A 10,702-nucleotide genomic window follows, 5' to 3' on the forward strand; every position below is an offset into this window, starting at 1 on the left:
GATGTAAGAGCCACCTTCTAATTTTTCTTTCTGTAAATGCAGGCATTTCCATTGATTCGATGTCCTTCCACCATTAAACATATTCATTTTGTTGTTCTAAAAAAAAAAAAAAAAAGAAACAGGCATGGGAAGACTTTATCTTAGGTACTTTTGACATATTATCAGGAAAGAGGAATTCCTGGAAGAGGACATCGTGTTTGGGACAATAAAAAGAGGAAGCCCCTGGAGGAGAGAGATCAACATGGTTGCTGCAACAATGGGTTCAAGCTTAACATCAAATGGAAGGATGGGTGGGGATTGAGAGAGTCTCACTCTAAGGTACCTAGGGTCGCTGTGGGTCAGAGCGGCCTCAGCTTCCCTACTAAACCCCATACTTGTGCGTATTGTCTGTGAGCTCTATGTGGCCACAGCAAGGAAGAACCGCCGTCCCCAGAGAAGCGAGGGTACTGCGGGAGGGATTGTTGGTATCAGAGTTGGTAAAGAAGGTTTGAAAGGGGGCCCGTGTGACCTCAGCCTCATAGGAATTAGCCTTGGGCTGTGGTTGAGTTTGATTCTCATTGCTCTTTGTGAAGGACAAGGAGGTCAGATGCCCCAAGGACACCATTCTTATAAAGGTACAAAGAGCTTCAAGAACTTTCCTAATTTGCATAGCTAATAAGTGGTAGAGACAGGATTAAAATCCAGGCAGTTTGGATCCAAACTGCATGCTCTTCCCTCCACTCTATAACATACAATACATATTTCACTCTCCGGACCCCACAGGAAAGAACCCAAGTGAAGGGAAAATCCTTGAGGGCACATTATCTTCCACCGCCCTCCAGATAATGAACCTTGAACTTCTGGTCAAGGGTGAGTGGAAGAGCAGATGAGGAATCAAGGTGTCACTGGGCATTTTTGAAATGGTGTTTGTGCGAGAAGAATTCTAGGGATATATCTGCAAAGCCATTTTGTGAAGCTTTGGCACAGGGAGATATAGAAAATGACGTGCTTTAAGGGTGTCGCCTTTGTAGTAGCCTCAGGACCCAATTTTCTAAAAAATAAAATGGAACCTATGTGAAGACTAGAATCACGAATGCCCTTACTGAACACACCCTGCTGTGAGTTACTCTTTGAACAGAATTGCTGCTTAGACTTCAAACCACCACTGTGACCTCAAGAGGTTAGCAGAAAAGAGAAAGCCTTTGGTTCAGAAAACCATAACATGGGTATAATGCCAGTTAAAGGCACAAGATTCAGAACGGAATGCGCCTTTGGGCGAAAAGTCGGTTCCTCCTCTCCTGAAAGAGAAGAAAACTCACTGAATTATAATATTTCAACTTTCAGAGGAATATAGACAAAACTAATGTCCTCTGCTGAAATATCAGTTCCATGATGCCACCTTCTCCAATGGAGCCTGTGAGTCCAGACACTTCGTGTGTCACCATCTTTCCTATGAAAGCGGCCCATTCTGGCTGGTACCTGTAGAAGAAAATGATGAATCGCCGGCTACATGAAATGTGTTAGGCCCACACCAAGGGTCTGAGAGAGACTTTTTTTAAGACTCTCGCAAGACAAAATGAGACATCCCGATGTGACAAAATGAATTCAAAGTATTTATCAGTGTATTTAATTGATCAGGGACCGAATCTCCCAGGACAGAGATCATACGTGTTGATGAGCTCATGCTAGAACCTGGAGGGGTCAGAGAAAAACAAAATCAAACGCAAATCCTTTGAGCTTTTAATTTTGAAAGCCTACCAAGTAGGCTCATGTCACACGAAGATATTTCATAATGATCTCCCTTTGCAAATTCAGTAAGTTTTGTCTTTGAATATCAGGGTAAAAGTGGATTTTTTTTCTTCCTTTCTTGAAGTTAGGATACAGCAAAAATATTAACAACAACAATAACAACCTTAAAATGGAAGAGTGGAAAAGATCATTTTAGTTTGGGTCATTTTTGTAAAGCGTTATCACATTGCACCATATTTTTATCAAAATAACTTGTTTAAAATGTCTTGCTAAAAAGACCTGCTGATCTGTTCCTTTAAACATGAGAGCCCAGGAAGCCCTACTGGGCAATTTTAGTTTGTCCTTTATCATGGCTATGAGTCATAATCCACCCAACAGTTTGTTTTTTTTTAATATTTTGCACATCCTGACCCTGTTCATATACACTAAGTACAATGTTTTACTACTAGCGCATAACCACTGGCTCTCCCACACTCACTGGCTCAATTTAAACAGAAAAGGAAAACAGCTCGTTGCAGTCCATCCCCTTGCAGCTCCCTGTGGCCCGGCTTGCCGAGTAGAACTGCGTCTCAGGACGTTTGCAAGCCTGCGTGTTCTGAAGCAGATGTCAGGACTGCCTTCTGAGGTGCCTCTGGGTGACGTGAGACCACCAACCTTTTTCTGTTGGTCATGAAGTGCAAAACGTCTGTGCCACCCGTAGCCTCCTGAAACAGCAAATGTCCTTAGATGTCTTTTAATGGATTAATTAATATAAGAGTAACTATGGGCATTAAAAGAAAAACAGCCCTTCTGTTACTTACAAACATATGATGAAGGAACTTATACCAGGAGGAACCAGTCCCTCCAAAAGCACATGCTATTCAGAAAAGAGTCAAGAACACGGGGAATAGATTGGCACTGTGGTGCCCACAATGGGCTCCAAGGTAGCGATAACTGCGGGATAGCGCAGGGCTGGGCAGGGTTTCTGTCCGCCGTACTAGCGTTGCTAGGAGTCGGAGCCGACTCTTAACACCAACATAGGACTTACATGATGTTCACGCTCTCCAGTGAATGATTTTAACATTCCAAGCTGTTCAAAATAATCAGTCTCATAAAACGTTAATGGCCACCAATGTCTCATTCTGTATTTATAGCGAAGTCTCCTAATTCAGTTACAAAGAGACAGACAAAATTCTCAAAGGCTTGCATAATTCAGTTCTTCTATGACTTGGGTTTTCTCTGTTTTAAGGCCCAATTTTATCCAATTCTGTTATTGCCTGATGATATAAACTGTCTGATCTGTAGGGTTCTCTGTACAAATTCCATATATTATTTCATCTACTGAATCCTTAGAACATTTGGATATTGTCAATTTTTAAATGTACTTTAATGAGTTCTTCCTACTGGTTGGGCATTTCACCTATAGCTTTAGAATTATTCCTTGGGCTTAGAGTTTTACTGCATAATTTATTGGGACATAGCTAATAGATCATCTATAACAAGCCAAATGGAATAGCATCTTCCTTCTGCACAGGTGGATGATGGTAGTTATGTCAAATAATATAGTGTTTCTCCCTCTACTTGGCATTTAAACATGCATTTTGTTTTCCGGCTCCCTGCCAATAGGTTGCCTGGGTTGCAATGGCATCTCACTGATCCTTCAAAAGGTGAGTTAATTAGGGATTACAGTTTAGAAAGTTAGCAAGCTGCTGCTTAGACAGCTATCAGCTTCCCACACAGGTGCGAAATATTGACAGCAAGTTTCAGAAGTGTGATGACATTTTTACCTTTCACTTATTTGGTTATATTTTGATATGACATACTTCAAGGGGAATAGATACTATATCTTTGTTCAAGTTACTATTTGCCATGAGAAAGCACTTAAAGTGTTTAAAACAAACATGGTATAAACCTAGTCAGTGGTTAAGAAATTGGGCAAATCTGCTACCAAAGATGTCTTCAAAGTGTTATAGGGCAAAGATGTCACTTTAAAGAGTAAGTTATACATGGCCCAAGCCATGATATTTTCAATCACCTCAGATACATGCAGAAGTTAAATAATAAATAAAGAAGACCAACAAAGAATGTATGCCTTTAAATTATGGTGCTGGCGAACATGATTGAATATACCATTGACTGCCAGAAGAACAAACATAACTGTCTTGGATAAAGTACAGCCAGAATGTTTCTTAGAATCAAGCATGGTAACACTTTGTCTCATGTATTTTTGGAATGTTATCAGGAGGGCCCAGTCCCTGGAGAAGGACATTATGCTTAGTAAAGTTAAATCAAAACCCATACCAGGTGTCATGTAGTCAATTGTACCACATATTGGCCCTATAGGACAAAGTAAAACTGCCTCCCTTGGATCTTTTTTAGACTGTCTATCTTTACCCAAACAGATAAACTCATCTTTCTCCCAAGAAGTACCTGGTGGATCTGAATGACCAACACTGCAGGTAGCAACCCACGCCTCGCCCACTACACCAGCAGGTTCTGTAAAAGGTCACTGAAAAGGTGGGAGTCCTTCAACATGATGGATTGACCCAGTGGCTATAACAATGGTCCCAAATGTGATAAAGATGTGAGGGCAGTACAGGACCCAGCAGTGTTTGGAGCCGTTGTTCTTGGGCTTGGTATGAGTTTAAATGGAAGCAATGGAACCTGGTTCAAGGGCACTTACAGACCAACCCAACTGGGAGGCTATGGAGGATTAGAAAATAAAGCAACAAATTGGAGGAAAAGTTTCTATAAATAATCAATGAACCACAACTGCATTCATTCATGCCATGCATAGCCCCTTAACAAATTAACTTGAATCTTGGCCATGTGACTTATTTTGACCAAGCGGAATCTTATGAAGCACATGTATGTTCATGTGGAAGCCAGCTGCCAGACTGCAAAGCTCAGGCTAAATTACCTACTGAACTCTAAGGTGCCACATGGCCAAAGAACGTAGAAGAGGAAAGACCATCTTTGGTGATCTAGTCCTGGTAAGCTCTCTGGAGAAGGCAACACAACCCTACACAAGATAGCAGATACCAACCCACAGGTTGCAGATGAGCTTTCCATCTCAGCCTAGCCAACACAGGATTGTTTTAAGTCTGTCAGTTTGGGTATGGTTCATGATATACCTTTGGATTTTTTTCCTGCCAATATCTCCCACTTTATCCATCTTGGGCCTGGTGATATGTCTTGCTTTCACCAAGTGAATATGACTGGAAGCATCAGTATTAGTTCTAGCCCAGAAATTAAAAGGCATCGTATATTTCCACATATCCCTACATAGCAATTTCTCCCATCTGTCAAGAGAATAGCATCTCACAGGTACCTATTAACACTCCAGTTAGGTCTCTCTCAAGGTCAAAACTAATATAAGGCAAAGGTATAGGGCACAGAATTTGAAGAGACTGGCAATCTTTAAAAAGAGGGACCTTCACAATGATTTACATATAACCCCCTCATTGGGGAACGGACCACAGAAAAGTTGTTGAAGGGAGACGTCGGACAGTGTAAGATATGACAAAATAATAATAATTTATAAATTATCCAAGGTTCATGGGGGGGGGGCAGAGAGGGAGGGGGAAAATGAGTAGCTGATACCAAGGGCTCAAGTAGAAAGGAAATGTTTGGAGAATGATGATGGCAACAAATGTACAAATGTGCTTCACACAATGGATGGATGGATGGATTTTTATAAGAGCTGTCCGAGCCCCCAATAAAATGATTTTTTTAAAAAGGGGGGACCCTAGTAGTATAGTGAAACCCTGGCATCATAGTGGTTACACATTGGGCTACTAACCACAAGGTCTTCAGGTCAAAATCACCAACTGATCTTTGGGAGAAAGATGAGGCGCGGGACTGTAAAGACTTAAGAGTCTCAGAAACCCATGGGGGAAGTTCTACCCTGTCTTAGAGGGTCCCAGATGGACGTAATGGCAGTTATTATGGTATTTTTTGGTACTGTCATGGTTGTGCAAAAGGTTTCCTGCATTTGCATAACTCTGAGGATGAATTCCTCCTGGTGGCATAATGGATTCTGCACTGAGGTGCTAACCAAGGTTCAGCAGATCAAAGCCACCAGGCACTCTGAGGAAGCAAGATGAGCCTTCATACTCCCAGAAAAATGCAGTCTCTGACACCCACAGCGGAAGTTCCACTGGTCCTCTATGGTTGGGACAGTTGGAATTGACTCCATGACAGGGAGGGAGGGAGGAAGGGGCCGGGCTTGTCTCCTCCTAGACCTAGCCTTCTTCCAGAAAGAACAATGTGCAGCAGATGGCCCAAGACTGTCCTGCAGAAACCTACTGCCACTGACTTGATTTCAACTCCCAGAGACCCTTGATAAGCTTTCTAGGGCCTCATCGTTTCCTCTCTGAGAAGCTGGTGGGTCGGAGCCTCTGAGCTTTCAGTCCACAGGGCAATGCTTCACCCTCCTTGCCACCAGTTATTTATAAGGTTGTAACAAAATTTCAAATGCAAAATGAAGCACCTCCCCTAGGCCTTTCAAGACATAACTGCACTTACATTAACTCTCTTTACGCTATACCACCAGCAACTTGACTCAGGCAGATTGGTATTCCTCGTGATTTATCTAGTAGATTCAAAAAATGTGGGTTTTTTCACCTTCAAGCTATTCTAAAAGAGTGATTATTCTCATAAAAATGAACATGACTGTTCACATTCATAGGGTTTTCCATATGGTCAATGTGGTATGGGAAAAATAGTTTAGATTGGGCATTCAGCCACTATAGTTATATTCCTGTCTTTTGAATCTCGGATAAGACAATGAAATCCTGTGTGCTGTGATTTTTTTCTAAGGTTTTGGGACTTGACTGAAGCACACGGCTAGCTGATTGTTTGCTTTCTATCACAATTGGATACTGTTATTTGTCAATACTTTGGTCTAATCCTAGACTCGTCCATGATGCTTTGGGAACATTTTAATTTGCCGCTTTAGTTTGGGAGGAATTTTTGTTGTTGTTGTTGTTCTTATTGTTTTTAACTGTAAATAGCCTGTGTTAGTTTAAAATAAATCTACAAATTAAGTATAATTTTTTTCAGAATTTTTGAACATGAGAAATGTACCTCAGTGCTACATAATTAAGTACTTTTTTGCACTGCTTAAGCAAGCTACAGATATTCAATTGCCATTGAAATATTTTTGTAAACCATGCAACCTTTTGCACAAAAGATAATTATGAAATAGCTAACATTCATTTGACCACAACCAATAAATAATTTATGAACTGAGTGTTTGAAATTATGCAAATATTCTAAATACTTTTTGTTGCCTGTACATGTGAGTAAGTATGATTCAGAAGAAAGTGTGCAATGGATTAATAGATTCAACACTGAAGAGATTTGCATTTCTACAGACTTCCTTTCTTTGCTGGCTCCTACTATCTTTAGTATCATGGCTCAGAAAACAAGCTTGACAATACTGTCTCTAAATGTATTTGAATATCCTGGCATCCCTATTCATCAGCCTCTTTGATGCTTTAAATGTCTTTTGCTTTCTTTCCAGAACTCTTTATGATAGCAGCGAGATATGCTTTTAGTAGAGCATCCAACTATCTTCTAATACTCACTAAAAGGAGGGGATAGCAGGCACCCTTTAATATTTTATTATATATCAGTGATAGGCCATAGCAGAATTCTGCTAGAGTAAGTTGCTGAATGGCATCACTATTGCATACACAGCAGATGCTGCATTCCATACCACACCAAGGACTAAGGAGCTACCTACCAACTTCATAAACTCCCTAGACAAAATTGGAAATTTAATCGACACTCTCAAGTTGATGGCCAAATTCTTTCAGTAGTTGTATGTGTTTTGACTTTAGTATGGGCTAACATTGCATGAAGGAAATATGTTTGATTTTGCATTCTTGTCAAGTATAAAAGTGGTTATCATTTTTAACAGGAATCATTCAAAATGTTTCTAAGAAACTATTAAGAAGCCTGGAAGTCATCCATTTTCATTTCCTTCTCCACTCCAGGGTGAGTGATAAAACTGACATTCTAGCAGACAAAGATATTTAGAGGTTTTCAGCTTTATGATACCAGTCAATATGATTATATCAAGGGAATATTCAATATTTAGATTGTCAAAAAAATTGCTAGCAACTCACTGAGCAGCCTTCTTTACCCAGACGAGATTTAGTCTCTGACCAAATATCACCATAGTATGGTAAGCTAGTAATAGATTGGTCCACTCCAGTGTTGGTATAATGGGTCAGCAGCTGGAAAGCACCAGCTAGCTGCTCCTTGGGAGAAAGACTTGGCTTTCCACTCCCATGAGGATTTACGGTCTCAGAGAACCAGAAGGGCAGTTCTACCCTGTCCAGTTGGATTGCTATGAGTCAGAATGACTCGATGGCAGTGAGAGTATTGTTTGGTGAGCCCAGAATATGTGCCAAGAATATACTACCAATGAGTTGAGGAAGGAATTACACTCTACCAAGAGACATGGATTAGCAATAACAAGAGGAATTCTGTATGTCCAAAAGAAGACTTCCTATAATGTCCACTTGCATAAGAGCTCTCTAACATATACCCAGAAAAGATAATTCAGGATTTGTAGCTTCATTAACAACTATACTTATTTTCTCTGAAAGAAACTATCTAAATTCATTGTACTCAGTCTTTCATAATCGCAAATTTTCCTGAAGATGTTGTCCCAAACACACGTTTTGTGGGTTTGCCTGTTTGTTTTTGAAATCTGTCCGCACTATTTGCTCTGCTCACGTGCACACACATCTTCTCAATCCAACCCACTTTACTCTTCTATTTTTAAGTGCTTGCTTTTTTTGCTGTTTTACCCTGAAAAAACAAACAGACAACCTCTCCCAGCAGGAACAAAGAGTTCACTATCCTTGACAACACTGTGTGAATAAAACCTGCTTATTTTATATGTTATTTAAATATGCTATGTCTTGTGTCCTATGGTTGTACAGTGCAGCACCTCCCAGCTACCTACCCAAAAGATAAGATGGCAATGTGTCCTCAAGTCTTCTGTAAATCCTGCAGCAAAATAATCCATCAGTAGCTTTACATCCTGGGGATTGCTGAGGCTGGTCTAAACGTAGGACTCAGCTGAGTTAACTTTAAAGTTAATGTGGATTTTAGTGCTCCCTTAAAAATAGTGTCAAGGAGAGAGTGTCGTATAAGCTGCTTACGATTTCAGCTGTGTATTTTATCAAGAAACCTATCAGATTTTTTCTCTTCAGGAAAAAAAAAAAAGATTTAATGATCTGAGGTCACACCTCTTAAAAAGAGAATGAGGTCTAGTTTTACATAAGAGGGTCTAACTTGTAGGGTTTCATTTTCTTTTTATGCTCAGACCTCACGGACTGAGGACCACAGTCTTCTGACAGCATATCTTATTAAAACTGAACTCCAAAAAGGTATTCTACCTCAGATTTTTAAATAAATAAAATGTGCTGTTCCAAAGCTTTAAATACATCTGAATCAAGGCAGCACTCCATCACGACGGTGTTTAAAGCAAGTTGCAAATTCCCTTCCTATTGAAACACAGCCTAGCCTTTGGGGGTGAGAAGGGTAAGTCCGCCATGGCTTCCTCCGTGTGTGAGGTCTGCAGCCCCCAACCGCCTGCCTCGCAATCACTTGTGCTGCTTCTCAGACTCGTAGGACTACCTCCATCTGATGGCCTCGAGCCCTCATCCCGGTCCATCCCGCAGGTGATGGATTCTAGCAGACACTGCAGGTGACCCGCCATTGGGCCACCAACTGGGAACTTCTTCAATGTCTCACTTTCAGGACACGCAGAGCTTTGACGCTGAGCCTCCCAACCACCAGCTCTTAGCGGCCGGCATTACACTAAGAAGATGCTGGTCCCTCGGATATTTAGGACGTTTTTGTCTCCCTGCTGTCAGCAACCAAGGAAGCTGGCACCCGTTGGGCTCTCACAGTAACATTTAGTGCCGGTCAACACACCGTATGGGCTAACATCTGAGCCCAGAAATAGGAAAGGCGAGTATAAATAGACTTGAATAGAGGTTGGACAAGGATTTGGCAGGCAAAAAAATGACTGTGTGTTGCTGGGGTGGGAAAGGATAGCTGCCAATTCAGGGATCGGTGGTCGGGGAGCTTCCTGACCCCCGTCCACCCGAGAAGTTCCTGCTCGGCTCCGGCTGGTGAGCCTTGGGCTATAATTAGGGAAGTCACTGCCTTGCCTGGCTTCTTCCATATGCATGTTAGTTGTGTTTGGCATTAAGCAGCAGTGTTTGAAGAGTGGCTGGCCCCCACCAGTCAGTGGAAAAAATGACACTGGCATGTGGCATAGATTTCAGGTGTTAAAATACCTTTATTAAAATGGAGGAAATAGCACCTATTAGGAAGTGACCCCCGAGCTAACAGGGTTTATTAGACTGGGAGGAGGTCTTCTGCGGCCCCCTTTTAAAGCATACCGTACATTCCCCTGGGCCTTTCATGGTATTTAACTGCAGAAATGGGTGCACACAGTGATTTCTGATTCTCAGTGCTATTTTTATTGCAACGCACTTTGCATAGTATCAGGGAAGACTGAGCTGTGACTTGGCCCATTGCAATAAAGCTTCTTGTACATATTTAGCTGAAAAATGAAATGTGACTGGGTAAGAGAGAGTCTCAACACCACTGGCAATTTCCCATCAGAAGCACAGGAGTACAGGGCAAAGCTGAAGCTTGTGGAATGTCTGAACGTGGCATCCAAACTTAAAAGAAATGACATTTCTCTTTTTTCTTCCTGAGTTGGGGAGAGGGGACTTGAAAGAGTGAGTGCAACTTCACTCGCTCATATCATCTGACGCCAGCCCCAATGTCACTCGCTCATATCATCTGACGCCAGCCCCGATGTCACTCGCTCATATCATCTGACGCGAGCCCCGATGTCACTCATTCATATCATCTGACGCCAGCCCTGAGGTCACTCCCTCATATTCCTCTGACGCCCGCCCTGATGTCACTCGCTCATATCATCTGACGCCAGCCC

General features: G+C 41.7%; 1 protein-coding gene across 1 annotated transcript in view; it reads left to right on the forward strand.

Annotated features, from left to right (window-relative positions):
• LOC101663918 (zinc finger protein 622-like) overlaps window positions 1-10,702 on the forward strand; it is a 25,126-nt gene that overhangs the window by 557 nt on the left and 13,867 nt on the right. The gene's annotated exons all lie outside the window — the stretch shown is intronic.

This window comes from Echinops telfairi, unplaced genomic scaffold, assembly GCF_000313985.2.
Source record: "Echinops telfairi isolate 266 unplaced genomic scaffold, ASM31398v2 ScPeMD7_7469;HRSCAF=8507_1, whole genome shotgun sequence".
Taxonomy (NCBI): Eukaryota; Metazoa; Chordata; class Mammalia; order Afrosoricida; family Tenrecidae; genus Echinops; species Echinops telfairi.